This window comes from Aphidius gifuensis, linkage group LG3, assembly GCF_014905175.1.
Source record: "Aphidius gifuensis isolate YNYX2018 linkage group LG3, ASM1490517v1, whole genome shotgun sequence".
Taxonomy (NCBI): domain Eukaryota; kingdom Metazoa; phylum Arthropoda; class Insecta; order Hymenoptera; family Braconidae; genus Aphidius; species Aphidius gifuensis.
Window position 1 is genome coordinate 944804 of NC_057790.1, and position 21336 is coordinate 966139.

A 21336-nucleotide genomic window follows, 5' to 3' on the forward strand; every position below is an offset into this window, starting at 1 on the left:
ATTAATAATATTGACCCCCTCTTCAACGAGTCAAATAAGAATAAATAAATAAAATTCAAAAAAAAAAAAATTAATAATACTATGAATCATTGCTAATATAGAGCCAATAAATTCAAACAACAAACTTGATATAAAAAAAAAAAAGGAACCTGATTTGTTTATGCTCTATTTTAATGATTAAGAAATTCAAAAGAAAATAAATAAAAAGAATAATAATTATGCAAATTGAATAGAACGTTACAGTGTTGATTTTTCTGATGGACCACTGGAGAAATCATTATCTAGGCCATCAGAACATCTAGAATAACACTCTCTATGATTTTTCCTTGATCCACAAATACACATAATAAATAATATTTTTATTTTAATACAGTTTAATTGTCCCCCTTGGCAATTTATCATTGCAATAATGTTAAATCAACTAGCAAATTGCTTTATTTATTTATAATAAATAAATAACTATCTAAATATTAGCTTCAAAAAATTTTAAACACATGAGATTGTCGATCAGACAGAAAGTTTAAATAGACAAGTCATCGAATAATAACAAACATGATAATTCAAATCAAAATTTCTCCTATTTGTTCGTATTAATTTTAATTAAAATGCATTTTTTTTAATCTTCAATCAAATACCAGTTAACTGACAATTAAATATTTAATTTAAACATCAATTAATTTTGTACAAAAAATTGCTTTTTTAAATACCAAAAATTTAAAAACGAAAAAAATTTATTTGAAGCTTTTTTCTATTTATAATTAACAAAATTTTTTTTTATTTTATTTTTTATAAATAATATTTATTAAACAAGCTCATTAGATTTTTTTTTTTCAAATTTAATTAAATTATCTTATTGATTTTATTTATTTTCAATAATATAAATTATAATGCTTCAATTACGAAATTATATTTCTATCGATTTCCCTCGACGCTCTTCTTCAATGGTGAAATTTCTATAGTTTTTTTATTTTATTTTATTTGAAAAAAAATAAATATATATGACAGGTCGTCTGTTTGCTCATACATAATGTTTGTTAAATCAAATGAAAATATTTTTTTTTCTTCAATCTAGTGCCTCGATAAAGTGACGACATATTAATCCAAGTTGATTTAGAAAAAAAAAAAGTAAATAAATAAAATAAACAGAGTTTATCTGAAAAGAAAATCTCATTTTTTCTTTACATAATATTTTTGGATATCTCAAAGACTATTGATATAATTAACTCTGTGTAAATTAATAACAAAAAAAAAGGATAATTTTTATTTGAATAAAATATTGAATAATGCTGAGGCACCAGACAATTCGAGTTATGGAAAAATGAGGATCAGTCAGGATCATTCATACGATCATCAACACCCTACATTAAATACTCATAAATGACGTAAGTACTGTTTGACATTAGATATATGTGTGTTGATGTCAATGATGTAATATAACGATCGTCAATTTAAAGACTTCTGCAATCGAAGAAAAAAATAAATAAAAAAGAAAATCAATTATTTTTTATTTTTAGCAAATAGTTTTCTAATGAAATTAAATGAAATTAAATAAATAAATTTGTTTATTTATATTTCTAAAAATGCTATAATTATATTATTTTATATCATGAGAATAAAATATATATTATATTTATTTTTCTATTTTTTATAGACAAATAAATTAATATTATTTTTGAAAAATTAAAATACACTTTGATCGTGGGAGAATGTTTTAATATATAAACAAATATTTAGTGCAAGTGGCAGACAGCCAGAGTGAAAGCATATGAAATATATTTTTTTTTTTTTTATTGAAAAAAATATTGATTATTTTCATCGATTGGTATTTTTATACACCAATCCCATTTTATCGTGAATATTTGATGGCAATCGAGGCTTACACCTTGCTCTTAACGTATTTTAAATTTTTAGATTGTCTAAATTATTTTCGTGATGATTATTATGTGTAAAAAAAATTTTATTAATTAAAAATAATGGCAAACTATATAAATAATTTAAACAAATAAAATTTTTTATATATTTTCAAATTTAAAAGTTTAAAAATAAAAGCTGGCTTGTTTAATTTCTGCGAGTATTAAAAATTGAAAAATTAAATTTACAAATAGTTTTTGTTTTTACTTCATTTAAAAAATAAATAAAAATTACTAATTAAATTTTTTAAACAATTGAATAATTAAATATAGATAATTTGACATTTCAAGAATTAAAAATTGATTTATTTATATTTTTTAAAACAATTAATAATAAACCAAAAAAAATAAATTTAAATTTTCTCAAAATTACCTTTAAAAGTTGCTTAATTTTTTTCACTCATTTTCCATAATTAAAAATAAATTAAACTACACTGAGAAAAAAGTTTCCCTAGATCCAAAAAGAGTTCACTTGATTTAAGTATTTTCACTTAATTCTAAAAACCATTCTTGAATTAAGGGAAAAATCATGCGAGAGTAACGAATGTAAACTTGAATGAAAAAGGCATTGAAATAGAGTAAATTTCACTTGAATTTAATGATAAAAAATTAAAATGAAAAAAAAATTCTCATGCACGAAGTATTAGTGTACTTGGCTACCAACCTACTTCATTTAAAAAAATTAAAAATCTTTTCAGGAAAAAAACATGTGAAAAAAAAAAAAAAATTAATTTGGCCGAAAATAAACATTATAGATAATAAAAATAAAATACTTTGAATGGTATTAAAAATACGAAAATGAAGAGCATGAGAACTCGACACGAAGCTTATTTCACTTGAATCAAGTGGAGTATCTCTGGTGATCGAATAATATTCACTAGATCCGTAAAGAAAAATAAAAAACTAAACTGAAATATTTTTACTTTTAATTTAAATAGTTATAAACTATTGAATAACTTTTCAATATAAAAAATATATGATTAAATATTTATTAAATGCATTTGAATGAATAAATGCAATAAATCAATGATATAAAATTTATTCGTAATAAAAAGTTAAGGCATTTAAAAACAATGACATAATACTGAAGTCAAGTGTAAAAAAAATCAACGCAAGGCCAGGTTCCCTTGAATCTAGTGAATACACTTGAATTTAGTGAAAATACTTTTATTTGAAAAAAATTTTTTTTTCCTTGGACATTTGTATTTTTTTAAAATAAATTTACATGTATTTTATTTATAAAATAAATAAAAAATGTCCAAGGAAAAGCAGTAGCTAAGGAAAAGATGTAGCTAAGGAATTAATGTGACTAAGAAATTAATGTTGCCAAAAAATTGTGTTTCAAGGAAATAATTCCTTAGTCACATTAATTCCTTAGCTACATCTTTTCCTTAGCTACTGCTTTTCCTTGGACATTTGTATTTTTTTAAAATATATTTACATATTTTTCCCATAGTTTTTTATCTATTTAAATTAATAAATGGTCATAGGAAAAATGGTAGCTAAGGAAAGGAAGTTGCTACATGTTAATTTATACGAAATTAATTTTGCCAAAGAAATTAACAGGTAAACAACATCCTTTCCTTAGCTACCATTTTTCCTATGACCATTTATCAATTTAAATAGATAAAAAGCTATGGGAAAAATATTAGGTAAGAAAAGGATATTGCCTGCATGTTTTTTTCTTTGGCAAAATTATTTTCGTATAAATTAACATGTGACAACTTCCTTTCCTTAGCTACCATTTTTCCTATGACTATTTATTAATTTAAATAGACAAAAAGCTATGGGAAAAATATTAGCTAAGGAAAAGATGTTGCCTGCATGTTTATTTCTTTGGCAAAATTAATTTCGTTTAAATTAACATGTGGCAACTTCCTTTCCTTAGCTAAAATTTTTTCTATAGCTTTTTGTTTATTTAAATTAATAATACTTAACATTTTTTTTTTAAGAACCATTTGCCAATGGCTTTTTTATCAATTAATAAATGAACTTCATATTAATAATCAATAAAAGAGCCATTGGCAAATGTTACTTGTAAAAGAATGCCAAATAAATCAATTTGTAGTCTATATTTCTTTCAGTCATTCGCTACAATTATTTTAATTTTTTTTTTTATTTTAATTTCCTAAGCTCATTTATTTCTTAATTTTTTTTCATTTGTTTATCTCTTCATTCATTTAATTTATTATTCAAACAATGTATTGTTTGATTTTTATTGAAGGTCATTCTTAATAAGGATGAAAATTTCCACTTTTATATATACGCGCGATGGCTTAGGGGATAACGCACTGGCTTTAGGACGATAGGTTTAGATAGGTTTAGGTCGATGTAGGTTCGGAACTCGGTTAGGACAATTAGAAACAAAAAAAAAAAACACTCACATACTTCAGTGAAAAAAAAACACACATACTCAGTGAAAATAAAGAATCCTTTTTTTTTTTGTTAAAAACTTTGAAACATATTTCAAAAATTTTCAATTCAACACAAGAGTATAATTGTTGAAAATCAAAAACTTCCACTTGAATTAAGTGTAGGCTCTTTCGTTATGAATATTTTTTTTTACATTTACAAGCAAATATTTTTTTAATTGGAGGAATTGAAGAAATTGAAAGAAAATAAAAAAAAACTCTCAGCAATGAAATTTTTGAAATTAAGTATATAACCCTTTCCAAAAACGTTTTTTATCTAAGAATTTAAGGACAGACACTAAAAATCTTTTCACGTCTAGAAAGCACATATAATCTAATCCGAGGTAATAATCTTCGACAATGAACAAACTTCTACTTTATTCAACAGTTTATTTTTTTAGAAGAGGAAATTCCATTTTTGTTTTAAATCCTCAAAGTGTTCAACGCAAGTATAGTTTCTTGATATTAAAGAATCAATACACTTGAATTTAGTGAAAATATTTTTATTTAACAGTTTATTTTTTTAAAAAAGGAAATTCCATTTTTGTTTCAAATCGTTAAAGTTTTTAACGCAAGTATAGTTTCTTGATATTGAAGAATCAATATACTTGAATTTAGTGAAAATATTTTTATTTAAAAAAATTTTTTTTTTTATTCGGTTTTTATTTGTACCACTTAAATCAAGTGAATTCTTTCTTGATCTACGGAAACTTTTTTCTCAGTGTAGTAATTTTTTCAAGAGGAAGCTAGTTGACCAAGTGTCTTATACTGAATCATTGAATATTGCCAAGATTTTTTTCTACACATAAATAAATAAATAAATATATCGTGAGCAACGATCAATTTCAGAGCACTTTCATTTCTCAGTGTTCTCTGACACAATCACCGGTATGGTACCATGTATATACCTATATTTTTATATACAACTAAGCCGTCGTTACACTTTCCTCAGCATAAATACAAATACATATATAAATTTATATAAATTTAAATTGTCCATAGAAGTCATCTGAAACAGCTAAACACACCAAGTCTGGTCTACCAGATAAAAAAATATAAGACAAACTTTATACTCTCATTTTCTATATATATATAATATTAAGTACATATTATTTATTTACCTTTTTTTTTTATTTTAAATTGTATAGGTGATTTAAAACATAACATGTTCGTGACCGAGGTTTTATCACCACAAACTTTATTAATGACTCGATCAATCATTTCCGCATATACGTAAAATTCAATTTAATTCTCAATTTTTTTGTTGCAATAGTTTTATTATTTTATTTAATTAATAAATTATTTTATCTATTTTAATTTTCATATTATTATTTAATTCTAAATACATGTATATTGTTTATTAATTTTCATATGAATTAATGAATTATTTTCTTCGCGACAATTTTCTTTTGAAATTGAAAATTTGTTAATTTTATTATGATAAAAACATTACGAAAATTTAAAATATATCGTTGACCTAAAATTTATAATTTTATTTATAAAAAAAAAAAAAAAAATGAAAGGATTAATAATCATCATCCTACTTGAATTTCATTTTCATTTCAAGGCTGTAATGATAATTGCCGAGTGTATTGTCGAGTTTATTATTCGAGGGTATTATTCTAAGAATAACTGTTAATATGATAAATATATTTATTGCTAATAATTATAAATATATTATTTTAATTTGTTTATTATCCTTGTTATGTTAGCTACTGATATAATCTTCATTAAGAAGCTTTCACGCATATTAAAACTTTGCATTTAAAATATTTAGGTAAAATATATTTTTATAAATTTCCTTCCGCTTGAAAATTATTTATTTCCTTGATAAAAAAATCATATAATATTATTTAAACAATTCTTAAACAGTGTAAATTTTTTAATTAATTTTTTTTTTTATATATTTTTATTTATTTGTGGTTTTTACTTTCACGGTGAGGTGAAAATTCATGACCATCTTCCTGATAACATATTCATCATGGCCAACATGAAAAAGTAGGACATGAATACTTTGAGAATGAATTTTAAATACTTTTTTTTCATAACTATTTATATGAACTAAATTTTTCGAGGATAAATTTTTTTAAAAAATACAAATATTTTTAAATTGAATAAAATGTTCTAAAGATTCGAATTGAGTATCATTTAGTTGATGAAGAATTTCAATTTATAACGGTATATTCGGTTAAAAAAAAATTTGCAATTCAAGAATGATTATTATTATTGTGTTTCTGTCCTTTTTTAATTTTATTTTTTTATTTCCTTGTATCATCAATTGCCCTTGTGAAGCGTTGTCATTAATTGCAACCAATACATATTTTTATTGGCTCATTTTGTCAGCAGCAATCAGCTGTTGATCGCTTCTTTCAAAAACACCTTTTTTTTTTTTTTAATTATTTTTATTTCTAAATGAGAGCTGAATGTTCAAAGTCACTTGACCCGAAGTGAATGTCTCGAGTGTCATTAACGTGTTTAGAAAAAAGATAAAAACAAACAAACAAGGTGAAATATAAAATTAAAATTTAAGTGCCAAATGATGCTGTCTAAATGAGCTGAAAAAAAATAAATAATATATACCATTAATATTTTTCTGTTTGGAATTTCAAATGATTTTTTTTTTATTATAATTATTAAATTCAATTATTATTATTTTTATTAGCGGAGAATGGAGGTTTTGCTTGACTAAAAATTAGTCAACTTTATGCATTTATAAAATACAAAAATACAATAATAAAATCACAATGAAAATTTGAATTTCAATCATTAGGTTAACGACTTTAACGAGAATTTATTTATAAAAAAAAAAAACCATTGCAAAATATAATTTTTATTTATAAAAAATAAAAATTAAATGCCATTTTTTTTTGTCATTCAAACTAGTATTTTTAGATTGAGAAAAAATTTTCTTTCAGCTGCATAATAAATTTCTTGAATAAATTCAATTCACTTTGCTGAAATAGAAATTTTTTTGAATAAAAAAAAGTATATTAAAATTTATCTATCATAAAAAACATTTGATTAAATTAAACAATTTTTCGAATAACATTATTTTGTCAAACATTTTTGTAAATTAAAATTTCTTATGTGAAAAAAAAAATGAATCGCACGATTAAACTTCCAAATGATTAACCTCGATAAATTAATCTACTTACCAGCATAATTGTTCATTAAAAAAACATGAAAAAAAAGGCAAGAATTAGAGCTCACGTATTTGAGATATCAGCTGTTGATTTGCTAGCTAATTCACGTTTTATAAAATTGCGAAATTAGTATATTCTTCGTCTATTAAATTGAAAGTTTATTTATATATTTTAAGTAATTAATTAAATTCAATTGAAGTAAAGGGATCATATGCCCGAGGCATCAAACATCATTGAGATGAATACACCACTCGACATGATTAATTCTAACGTAATTTTTAAAAAATTAAGAAACTCAAAATAATAATAAATAATAATGCAATAATATAAACACATACCAGAGGCATAATATCGTCAAGGTCGTGAGTATATGGTTGATCGAGAGGTCGAGTTGTGACATTCTCATTGCAAAAGGTCTGTGGTTTTTCAAACATTTTTAAAATTAAACAAACTCGTTTCTATTACATATTATCAAAAAAAAAAATCATAAAGAATTATAATAAGTCTATTTTAATCCAGAGATAATATCAACCATTATCATCAACGTCAAAATTTTATTACTAATTAAATTATTTAAAGAAAAAACATAAACACTACGTTAATTTTTAATTTCAATTTTGAATAATTGTTTTTTATTTTTTTGCTGGGCATAATTTAGCTTAAAATATATATTTTTATCTTCACAATATATTTTAATTAATTTATTTTTCAAAAACACTGTGCATTTTAATTTAGAATAATTTTTTATTTTTTATTTTTTTTAGTTTTTACCACAAGATTTATTGTAATTTGCAAGATTTCTATTTAAAAATTATTTTAATATATAATAATTTTGTAATTTTAATTTTTTAATATATATGCTTGAATTTATAATAATTGTTTTTAATTTTTTTTCAAGACATATTGTTATAATAATAATATGAAAAATATATTTTAAATAATATTCAAGGGATTAGTCAGCGAAATGCCTTTGGCACGATGCAGGTTAACAAAATGTGATTATAAAAATAAACTATATAAATTTACTAAATCCAGTATGTATAAAATAGAAAAAAAAATTTATTATATGCACTTTCCATCATGGCTTTGAGTGTGTTAGCATTGAACCAGCTCACGTGTATTACCGCGTGATATATCGTGGGAGGTTTTGGAAAGGCGAAATTTAAATCCAAGAATTATATGTGTACAAGACAGTCACTTTTGTTGTATTTCAAGTTCCTGATAAAATGAAAGTGACTAAAATGAATGTATTTAACGCATAACCTGATGCTTTTATCATAAAATCATTTATTAAATCAAAAAATAGAAAAATTTCATAGAAAATTCATCGAAAAAAAACAATTATTTTAAAATTATATAAACAAATTTGACAATTGCACCAGGTCATACACGATTTGACACAATAATTTCTAAGCCAATCTAAAAAAACTAAAATATATTTGCATGAATTTCATGTGGCAATGCACCCCTTCGAACAACACAGACAAAAAAGGTCAAATAATAAATTCAACAATCAAACAATATCGTCAATTTTTCGATGCTAATTGTTCGATAAATAAATAAAAAAATAAATAAATTTACATTACACAATACATAATATTATAAATGTTAATATTGACAATTGTTTATTTTATTTTTCATTTTGATAAATAGTATTTCATGTATATTTAAGTCAACTTGTATGAAAAAAAATAAAATAATATTTTTTAAAAATGTGTATGTGTATTTTGTCTACATGCATGATACATTGAGCAGTGTGTTTGGCGTCCAGTGATATGGTGAAAGCTGATATTTTGTAACATACTGCCATTCCATTCCACCAGTTGTCTGGCTGCTTCACAACTGCACACATTATTTAAAAAAAAAAAATATAAATATTGAAATTATAAATAAAATCACAAACGCACCTTTTCACAAATATGCTAATCCATCATCGGGACTAATAATTATATAGATGATTTAAATAGTAATTATAAATTCGCGATAAAAATTGTAATAGAAAAATTAAATTTAAATAGAAAATTATTATATATTAGTGAGGTTGAAACAATATTTTATTTTGATATTTAAAAATATATAATTAGATAAAATGCCATCTGTAAATGGAGCTGGATACAAGTTTGTGTGGGCACATCGGTATTGCCAATAATGGCAAATCACTGATGAGAGCAACTTATTATTTTTAAGAATAAAAATTTTTAATTTAGTTTTAGTATTGGTGTGTTACTTGAGGCTAAAATAACCTGACTAACTTCCGCATAGATTATCGATCTTTACTTGCAGTTTTATTTTTTTATTTTATTTATCAATATCATGTTATTTTTTTTATGATTTTTTTTAAATATAAATATAATCTAGTAAACTTGCTATTGCAGTTTTTAATGCCTCGGGCATCAATAGAACTTTTCATTTTATATTTATTATTATTGTGTCGATATATATACTCTTTCCGGTCAATGATATCAGTCAAGGAAATTTACCATCAATTTACTTTTTATTGTTTATCAAGTGTTGGTTTATTAAATTGATAGGTTTTATTTTATTTTTTTATTTATTTTCTTTTTTCTTTTTTTTGCATTATTGGCGCCTTAAATTATACATGAGTCACTCAATATAATAAACTGAAATTTTATAGTGAAAATTGTTTGAGAAAGAATATTTATGGCGAATAAAAAAATTGGTTAATTATAAGGAGTTGAATGGAATATTTAATTTTAGATAGATGCGATAATATAGTCATTGAATCTTTGTGTATTTTATTGTACTGATAAATTTTCAATACGATTGAAGGAAATACTTGAAACAATGTTAATAGTATTTAAAAAAAAAAAAAGAATATAAATTAAAATTAGTGTTATACTCGGTTCTTTTTACTTTCTTGAACAAAAAAGTTTTTGGCATTTTGGGCAGTTACCTTCTGGCTTAGAAACAGGGAGATTATATTCATCTCAACTGTTTTTATGCCAGAAGGTAACTGTCCCAATTGCTTATAGGGAAACACATCCTGTAGGATTTATTGGAGGCGCTTTTTAAGGCAGTTTCCACTAATAGACCTTTACAGTTCGAATAATGAGGTTGTCCTAGATTTGAACTCCAGACCTCAGCGACCGTAAGGCAGGGCTTCTGCCTACTCAACCACTGGCTCACTTGGTGTTCATGATCATTCACTACATCATTATAGACATTTTTCCAAAAATAATAAATCGAAAAATACCTATTACATTTTATCAAACATTTAAAAACCATTGACATTCGACAATTGTCATTGTAAAATTACGTATACTTCACTACGTGTCTATTAATTTCATCCCACATAATATAAAACTTTTCTTTTTTCTCCGAAAATTATTCACGAATTAAAAAAAAAAAAACTAGGCTTTTTATGTTGACTCTATTTTCAATAAATATTCACAAATTAAATATCAATTGTCACTAAACTATTGATACAATTTATAAAGAAAAAAAGATACTTGCATAATTATAAAAAAAAATATTCAAAACATCCTGTCTATCGAAATTATTTTATAATTAACAATTATCATTTAAAAAATACCTCATGTCTTTTATACCACCACACAGGATGTTAATTTTTAACCAGGATATTGTATTTCTCAATATAATTTGATTGGAAAATTTCAAGATTTAATAATATTCATTCCTAATGATAATTAAATAAATAAATAATAATAATACACGGAAATAATTTAGTATATATATAAATATAAAAAAAAAGCCAAATCATCGAGTGATTGATAATTAATTATCATATATATTTTCAAGGTAAATTGATACTTGAAAATTAGTATAGTGTTTTGCAACTTAAAGTGTTAATTATAATGTCACTTTGTTAAATAATAATAATTTTTTCATGCGCAATGTTAAACGATGACCAATTGATTTACGTCAAAAATAAATAACATAAAATTTACAATAAATATACGTAATTTTACAATGACAGTTGTCGCAAGTCAATGTTTTTCAAAGGTTTAATAAAATATCAAAAGTATTTTTCGATTTATTGTTTTCGGAAAAATGAGTATGATGATCTAATGAGTGTTCATGAACATCAAATGAGCCAGTGGTTGAGTAGGCAGAAGCCCTGCCTACGGTCGCTAAGGTCTGGAGTTCAAATCGTCAGTGGTGATCATAATAGTTTCTTGATTATAGTTTGTTCCGACCTATATTTCGAGTCCTTGTAATAATTTGTCTTATATAGTCTTTCTCTGGCTTATAATAAATAAAAGCCGAAAGCGTATCGAAAGATTTATCTTCGAAACTATAACTGACCTGGCATTTAGGGCAGTTACCTTCTGGCATAAAAACAGTTGGGATGAATATAATCTCCCTGTTTCTAAGTCAGAATGTAATTGCCCCAAATGCCAAAAACTTTTTTGCTTAAGAAAATAAAAAGAACCGAATATATAACACTAATTTTAATTTATATTCTTTTTTTTTTCTAAATACTATTAACATTCTTACAAATATTTCCCTCAATTGTATCGAAAATTAATCAGTACTTCAAAATACACGTTGATTCAATGACTATTACCATTATATTACAAATTGTCCAAGTAAGATATCTTTATGCTCAACAATTTTGCAAATAAAATATTTCAATTGTGTATAAAAAAATATTAAATTGTTTTATTTAAATTATTTTATTGCCAGTAGAATTTACATAAAAGTAAAAAATAAAAACACTTAATGTGGGTTATAAATATTTTGAAATAAAAGCATTTACATCATTTTATTTATATTATTTATATTATTATGTATTTTGTTTTATTTTATTATCAAGTTGTTTCACTTTTTTACAATTTTTTAAAAGTGTCAGTGTAATATGCATGTTTATTTTTGAGGTCATACAAGTTTTGTAAACAATAAGATGTTTGGACAATATTTAAAAAAAAATGTTCAAGTGATTTATACTCAGCTTCTTTGGAGCAAAAACTTGTGTGTATATTTTTTTTTGACATATTTATTTTTATTTTATCTTAATGGTTCTTTCAAGCTGAGACAATTTTATGTGTTCCATTAACAAATAAAAAATATTATGCAGTTTGATCTGAGTCATACGCGTTTAACTCAATTAAATTGTTGAAAATAAAATTTATAAAAATGTGAAATAAAATTAGATATATATTACATAATTTTATTAGGGATTTAAAAAAATTTAAAGAAATATTTTTATATGATTAATTTGTTCTTAAAAAAAATATCACGGAAGCTAAATTTTAAATTTATAACTCTCCATGGAATTTTACTTGGTGAAACTAATTATAAATATTTTCGTCACGCTTTTTGACACTGCTTGACAGATTTTTTCAAAGATTAAAATTTACTCATTTAATTTATAACAATATTAACTACATTGTTGGTTAATTAATTTGTTCTTTTTTATATTAAATTTGTCGTGTTATTTTTTTATGTTCAACATTAGTGTACAGGAAAAAATTTTCATTACAATGAGATAAAAGTTTATCGGAATAAAAGATTTTTTAGTAATTAAAAAAAATTATTTTTACAGAAGATAAATTTATTGAGCATAAGTTATTTTATTTACAAAAAATTACGAGGGTTTTTTCTACGAGTAAAAAATTATTTCGAATCATTTTATTTGCCTGAAAAAAAATTAGTACAAAAAAGATTTAATTACAATTTCAAAAATATTATTTTCATGAATTTACAAATAAATTACGTAATAATCATTGTTTTTTAAATTGGAAAATCTTCATTTAATTTTTTTAATTTACTAAATTTAATAAATGAAAAATTTTAAAAATTATTTCGTGTCCGTTACGAAAATAGTATGCTGGAAGGATTTCTATCGTGACGTAAAAAAAAAAAATCCAAGCTCACTAATATTTTTTTAATAACAGCTACTGTTAGAATCTCCCTCGATTGCATAAACTAATTACCATCTTGCAATTTAATGTCTAACGGTATAAACGTGTCACTCAATCTAAAAAACAATAACTTTTAATTTACACTTAAAACGTAAATAATTTTTAATATTTAAAATAATTCTGTCATTAACACAGGTGACTTTTATACAAGGCTTTGTGCCAAATAAAAAACCTAAAATAGTAAACAAAAAAATTAATAAAAATTTAAATTACTCTCATAAACAATGTAATAAATAACAACGACTTTTAGTCACTTTATGAGCTAATTTAATCCGGTTTAAAACGATGAAATAATCCCACGCAAAAAAAAAAATAAATAAAAATATAAAAAACTGATTTCATTAACTATTCATTCGAGTTTCATCATCTACATTTTGTGTGACGTCTTTCAGGGCATTGGCCGAGGATGAAAAAAAAAAAAATATATTCGTTAAAAATTGCGGAAGTTGAGATGATACAAGTCGGCATTATTTATTCCCACACACAATTTTTTCGATGACGTGATGGGATCATTAGACATCCATTAGTAATTTTATTCAACCAAATTTGGAAACACGTATCTGTTTTTTTTTTTTTGAGAATAATAAAACAGCGAGTTTGTTTTATTACCTGGATTAGTATTTAAAAATGTGTAATTTATTTTTAAAATATTCTTTCAAGCAGGTCAAGGTTGTGACAGTCCTGGTCAATATTCGCTAAATAATAAAAAAGGTCACACACTTTTACGTGAGTGTTTATTTAAATAAAGTTAATCAATCTTTCTTGTTGTGGCATTAAAGTCTCCAATCTTTTGCAAACAAGTCAATCTTTAAATAACAATTTTAAAACCAATTCATCGTATTAAATGTAAAAAAAAAAAGCGTAGGTTTTATTTATTTTTACTTTTAAAAGGCTTGATATTATTGTCATTATTATTAATTAATATTTTATTTACCTGATTGATATTTGTTGTTATTAAAAAGGAGGGAATTATCATGGAGAAAAAAATTATTTTCACGGTCAAAAGAATTTTTAAATTGGAAAAAAATTAGTTTCGAGTTTTCGAGGAATAATTATTTTGGTAGTTGTATAATTATTTAAATTTTATGTTACTTACGATCGTATAAAAATTTCTGTTAATCAAAGAAACAATTTTTAAATTGAAAAAAATTAATTATAAAAGAGAGAAATATTTTTTTTTATCAATTTTAAATAATAATTATTTTAGTAACAGTTAATGCTTAATTTCAATGCTATTTTAATTCCTAAAAAAAATTATTTCTCAAATTAAATACTTCAATGAAATTCAGCAAACTTTGTATGTAATAAAATTTTAAAAATTTTCATTCAAAATAAATTTTATCTCAACATTTATATTTTTTCTATATTCAAATAATTTTTTCGCACAAAATAAATAACTAAAATTAAAAAAAAAAATTATCCAATCAATAGAAAAAATATTTAACAGTGTAAATATTTTTAAAATCATTCTGCTAAAATATTTATAACAATTATCAAAATTCATCACAATCATATTGAGGTAAATTAAATTTATAAAATAATTTTAACTCTGACGTAATTAAAAGCAAAAAAAAAAATTATTTATTGAATTATATAAATGGTATTATCAAGGAAATTTAGCGACAGGTTTTTTTTTAAACAATTATTTCATCTGCATCGATCGTAATCCAACGAATAATATCAATTTTTTTTCTACTCGATTGTTATCCTTTCCGTAGAATCTCAACGAAATGTTGCAACTCTGAATTGAAATCACCATCACCAAGTAGAGCGTGCAGTTGATTTCTCAAAGTAAAAAAAAGGCGGAATTAAATTAAAAAAAAAAAAACTTGATAAAATAAAAAATTACTTCATAATTTAAATTTCATTCAAAATGATGAATTTAATTGAAGCTGAAATGAAATTTTATTCAAATTTTATATAAAGAGAAAAATTATCAATCTTTTTTTCTTTTTTAAATTATGAAATAAGGCTACTTTCGTTGATGGAAATAATAAAAAAATATTTATCATATTTATAATGAGATAGCTATCGACTATGAAGTTAATTGCTTCGATAAAGGTGTGTTTGAGTCAATCAAACAACTGCAGCTATACATTACAATTTTTTTTACATATCAAAAATTAATGATTAATTATAATTTTATAAATTTAATATACATTTTAACTGCACCAGTGTGTGTGGTGGTTATTTAGTAATTTTAAAAATCAAGTCACGCGGTCAAAGTGAAATTTGACGAAACGAATTTTTGCGGTTACAAAATAATATTATTTTATATTTCATTGTTTACTTCAAAGAGTCACGAAAATCATACAAGTGGTCCTTTTCAGATTCAAATCATGTTTCACTAAATTATGCTGATATATTTTTGTAAATATTATTTGAGTATTTTTATTTGAATCCTGGTCAAGGTTAGATATATTTTATAAAAAATAAAAAAGAAATAATCGATGGGTTTTTATGATAATGATGATGATAAAAATGCACATTAAATAATATCATGTATTTTTATTTAAATCTCAATAAGATATTAAAGTACACAAGTTTATTAATCTCTTTTTTTAAAATACCATAAATCTTTTGGAATTTATCACGTAGGCCACCGTGGTCCAGACCCAACATCATTTTCCAAGGTCAAACGATGCTGGATATTTAAAAAAAAATTTAAATCAGTATATATTGTCAAATTGGAAACGAAAAGATATCAGATTAAATATTTAAATTGAAATTATAAAAGCTGTTAGTTGTAGTTTTATTTTTTTAATCAAGAAAAATATATTGAAATATTATTTAATATTTTTTTTTATATTACTAAAAATTTAATGTTTATTGGAACAATTAACATAAAAAATTATTCATCAAATTATATTGTTTATAAATTAATTATTGTTAAATAAAAATTAGAAATTTAATATCGAATTGACATCAAATATTTCCTCTCGAATCTCAACGTGTAAAATCGAAATATGATATTATTGTTTTTCGCTTTTATTTCTATCCTCTTGATATTATTGCAAAGAAAAAAAAAAGCTTTTTAATTGTACTCGTAACACTGGTTTCAAGTTGAATAAAAATCTCGTATTAAATTATGATAAAAATTGCAACAATTAAATATAAAAATGACACGATATTCAATTTAAAAATGATAGAAGTTTGCTCTTATTTTAAATGATAGAATTGAAAGAAAAAAAAATACAGAACATCAATGATAATTAATAATAAATTGACAAAAAATAAATATTTCAAAGTGAGCTTTTTAGGAGATTGATTGAATCACAGTTGTCTTGTAAAGCCCCAGGGTATTTTATTGCTGAATGAATGTATTTTGAAACAAGACATAAATGACGGAAATGTCGAAATACATGTATATATTGTAGACAGGTATATAAAGCACCTGTATAGTTTGCCAAAGAAATTGCCATCACTCAATCAACAAATAAAAAAATATAAAAAATTTATATTTGATACAGGTCAAGGGCACTTGAAATATATTACAACACTTTTTTTTTTATAAATATTTTATTTAACACACCCATTTTATTGATATCTATCATATTTTTTATTTTATTTTTTTTATTTTTCAAGTGCCAAGGCTATATACTACACAATGAAAATTAAATAATAATGAAAAAAAATTTTAAAACTCTTGTAAAAATTTGAAGAAAAAAAATCAAGTTGAAATAAAAAAGTTCATCAAGTTATGCCATCGAGATAACAGGTAAATCATATTCACAATGAATTTTTTATCCGTCAAATTTATATTCATATTTTTGGTATTATTATTGTTTTATTGAAGATAAATAATTTTTTTTTTTAAATAAATATTTTCCGTCGTTTTTTGATAAAATTTTACGGATTTTTTTTAATATACAGTTCCAATTTTCTTTTGTTAATATTATTCCGAAAAAAAAAAAGAATTTAAAGTTTATTTTACATTATTTTGATATGAAAGTTTTTTGTTTTCTATGATAAAGAATATAGAAACTATTTTTCCATCAGTTTGTTATTCTAGAAAAAGAGTACCTATAGATTTATAATAGTTCTATTGAACGACAGTGAACATCAAGTGAGACAGTGGTTGAGTAGGCAAGACCCTTGCCTACGGTGCTTGTATGCTTGAGTTCAAATAATCCTTGGATAAGAACAAAAAAACCATTTATTGAAAAATGGGACAATGCAGTAGTTACCTTCTGGCATTGATACAGATGAGATGAATATAATCTCCCTGTTTCTAAGCCAGAATGTAATTGCCTTAAATGCCTAATACTTTTTTGTTCAAGAAAATAAAAAGGTAATTTTACCAAATAAATAATTTATTCTTTGAAAATATTAATGACAACAATAAAACATATTTTAGGTTTTTAACTTATTGAGATTTATTGGGCTGATTTTCAAAAAAACACTTTTTTTATACATATACTTTATTTAACACACCCCTTTTATTGATATCTATCATATTTTTATTTTATTTTTTTCAAGTGTCAAGGCTACATACTATACACAATGAAAATTAAACATTAAAAAAACTTAAAAACTCTTGTAAAAATTTAAAGAAAAAAAAACCAACATAAAATAAAAAACTTCCGGCTCTTAAATATTACTCCAAATTCATTGGTCTAAATAAAGAAAAAAAAAAAAATTAATTGTTTTTTTTTTTCATGTCTTTTTCAAGTACAAATACCTTTGTGTCTCGTCACAGAAAAAAAATATAAAATTACATTCACACTCGAGCAATGACTCGGCTTTTACACTTGGTTAAAAAAATTAAACTTAAAAAATTATTTTCTGGTTATCTTTACACAATGATACTTTGTCTCAAAGTCTTTGTTAAATTGCGTAAAAAAAAAAATAACAACTAAATGTAGAACTGTTGTTAAATAAATTTAAAAAAATATAAAAAAAAAAAAAAAACCACAAAACACTTGTGAACAAATGGAAAATAATGATTTTGCAATTTTTTTTTTCCATAAATTCTCAATGAAAATAAAGGTAAAGTAATGCTTAATTTAATGCTGAAATAACGAGACTAACCTACCACAACGAGACAAGATTCGCTTGATCATCATCGCCTTTAAATAATTCCTTGTTAAAAAAATAAAATAACAATAATGAAAAACAACGTTAACAATAATCAGACAGGTAAAATAAAAAAAGTATAATGATAATATGAAAAATGCGAGGAAAAAAGCAGTAAAAAAATGAAAAAAAAACATCAAACGAGATCCGCTGATTCTGAAGAAATGATAAATCACTGAAAATAAAAAAAAAAATAATCATAAAAATGATTTTTTTTTACAAAGAAATAACATGTTTATTTTTTATGGTTAAATATTGGGATATTAATTTCCATCAGGCAAAAGAATAATACTTAAAAAAAAATTTTTATTTATTTTTTTTTGATTATTTAATTTAATTTATTTAGTTTGATAGTTTTTAAATTTTGAATGAATAAAAATCCATTCAGCTGGTTTTTTAAAAAAGCAGCATAAATCAAAACTAAACTATTCAACAATTTTTTTTCCTTTTTTTATTTTATAACTAATATTTATCTGATTTAATAAATATTATTTTTAAATGTGTAAAAATTTTTTAAATTAATTTTTATTTTATAATAATAATTTTATTAATTATTTTTAAGTGATATATGTAATGGTTATAAGTGGGTTTAAATTAACAGCAAATAATCATCTGAGAAAGACGTTTAACATTATGCAACGGGTGCAACATTTTAATTTTTTTTTGCAGTCTTAAAAGGTTACAAAAAATATCAGTAAATAATCATTGCAATTTCATTAACATTTAAAATTTTTTTTAATAAAAAAAAAAATACATAAATTATCTAAATGCAACTGTAGAAATTTTATTTTCAATTAGTTGTAAATTTAATAAATTTATTTTCAAACGTGTTTATTGTTTAAATGATTTATATTATTTTTTAAAATATAATTTTCAACTTCCGGTAATTTCACTGGATCTTGAATTACACTTGTGTGAATTTTTTTTACATTGTTTTCTAATTTATTTCATTGCAAAAATGCCAAAAATAAAAACGAAAGAATAAATAATTTTTAAACGAACAATTTGATTATTTTTTTTTCTGGTTAATAGTTAGTTTTGAGTTTGATAAATTTGATAATGATTATGACAATTAATTGAGATATTTGTCCTCGATTAAATGAGAATCTTTATCGAGTTTAAAATTTATGGTGCTTACGTTGAAACCAAGAAAGTTGTTATCCTTGCATCTGCCTGCATTGCCATATGGACACACTGATTATCTTACATTAAAAAAAAAAAAAACCACAGAATTATATTTTCAAATCAAAAAATATATAGATAACATTAACCGACGATATATATTTTTAACCAAAAACTTTCCATTCTGTGGTTAAAAAAATATTTAACAAAAATATTTTAAAAAATTTCAAAAACTTTTTCTTTAAAAATATTAATAAACAAATTAAAAAAATAATAATAAACAAATTTAAAAAAATAAAATAATATTATAAATAATCAATGATCCAATTAGCTTCAATTAAATCTCGTCAATTTATTTAAATAAATAAAATCACAAATTTAAATTTATCTTTCATTTTCAAGCTGTTATAATTTATAAATAATATTATTTTTTTAATTTAAATTTATATCGTTACTAGGTGACGTGCAAAAAAATAAAAAAAATAACTTAAACATATACACAGCTCCATATTTATTAAATTACCGTATACACAAAGTCAACGTTCACTTTTTTTTAACGTTAATAATATAATGAAAGAGCGTGAGAATAATTCGCATACTCTCACTTTGTGTAACATGTTGATATTGCCCACGTATAATTACTGGACCACTATCATGAAAATAATATTTAAAAAGTATATATATTTTTTTTCGATTATTACATATATTAACCAACAAAAAAAACCAACTTATTGTCTACTTGTCCAATAAGTTTTTTTTTTTTTTTTAAATTGTTACGAAAAGGTGAAAAAAAAAAAAATTCGACAAGGACAGTATTTCCGGCACATTGTGTTGCTATTATTTATTTTTTATAATAATTTATCCTTTTTTTTTTTTTGTCGTCAATTGTCAAGAGTTCTTAAAAAGGCCAAATTTCAACAGAAAATTTTTATTGCTTCACATATTTATTATTTCACTAATTTACTTCCGTTTAATATAATTTTTTTTTTCATTTTATTTCAAATTGATATTTAAAAATTCACATGAAGTTTATGGTTTTGTAAATTTTTTTTTTGTATTTTTTATTCCTTTAAGACAGTGTCGTTCAATAATCCCAAGAATATATTATTATTATATTTTATTTTTAATTTTTTTATAGTCAAAATTCCTGAGAGATGTCGTGGCTTTTTGTCCTCTTGTGAATTGTGAAAATTATAGTTTGAACAGGAAAATAAATAAATATTATATGGTGAAATGGAGATTGACCGAGCCAAGGTTATTTACTTTTTTAATAATATATTTTTTAAATTATGTTTGTTGGAATTTAGCCTAATGGATAGGATTTTTTTTTATTTATTTAAGGTTGTTTTATTTTACTTTTGTGGGTTTGTTTAACACCTTGATGTTCCATCAGTAAATTATTAAAATTTTATTGTGCTATTCACCTTTATTATTATTTTTAATTTTATTTTTTTTAATGATTATTTTTATTTAAGAGTCAATCACAAGAAACAACAGATGCTTTACTTGGAATTGAACAGGTCAATGATCCTTTATTTTATCTCTGTGAAATATATCAATTTGCTTTTTTTTTTTTTTGGATTCTTTTTTTATTTTTTATCACCTCATGGATAATTTTGCGGTTTTATTATACACCTGATGACTCAAATTGCAGGTGAACAAATTCAATTTCAAAGGCTTAAAAAAAGAGCTGATTCATTTATACGATGAGATGAATGTTTTTGCATTTTTTTTTATGATTGAATAAAAAATTTTTACGGCGAAGGGA

General features: G+C 22.8%; 1 protein-coding gene across 5 annotated transcripts in view; it reads left to right on the forward strand.

Moving 5' to 3' along the window:
* LOC122851263 (venom metalloproteinase 3) overlaps window positions 1-21336 on the forward strand; it is a 44740-nt gene that overhangs the window by 1920 nt on the left and 21484 nt on the right. For all 5 annotated transcript variants that reach the window (XM_044150379.1, XM_044150381.1, XM_044150382.1 and 2 more), the window contains exon 2: window positions 1073-1382. The gene's annotated coding sequence lies outside the window, so the exon portion shown is untranslated. The remainder of the gene's footprint in view (window positions 1-1072; window positions 1383-21336) is intronic.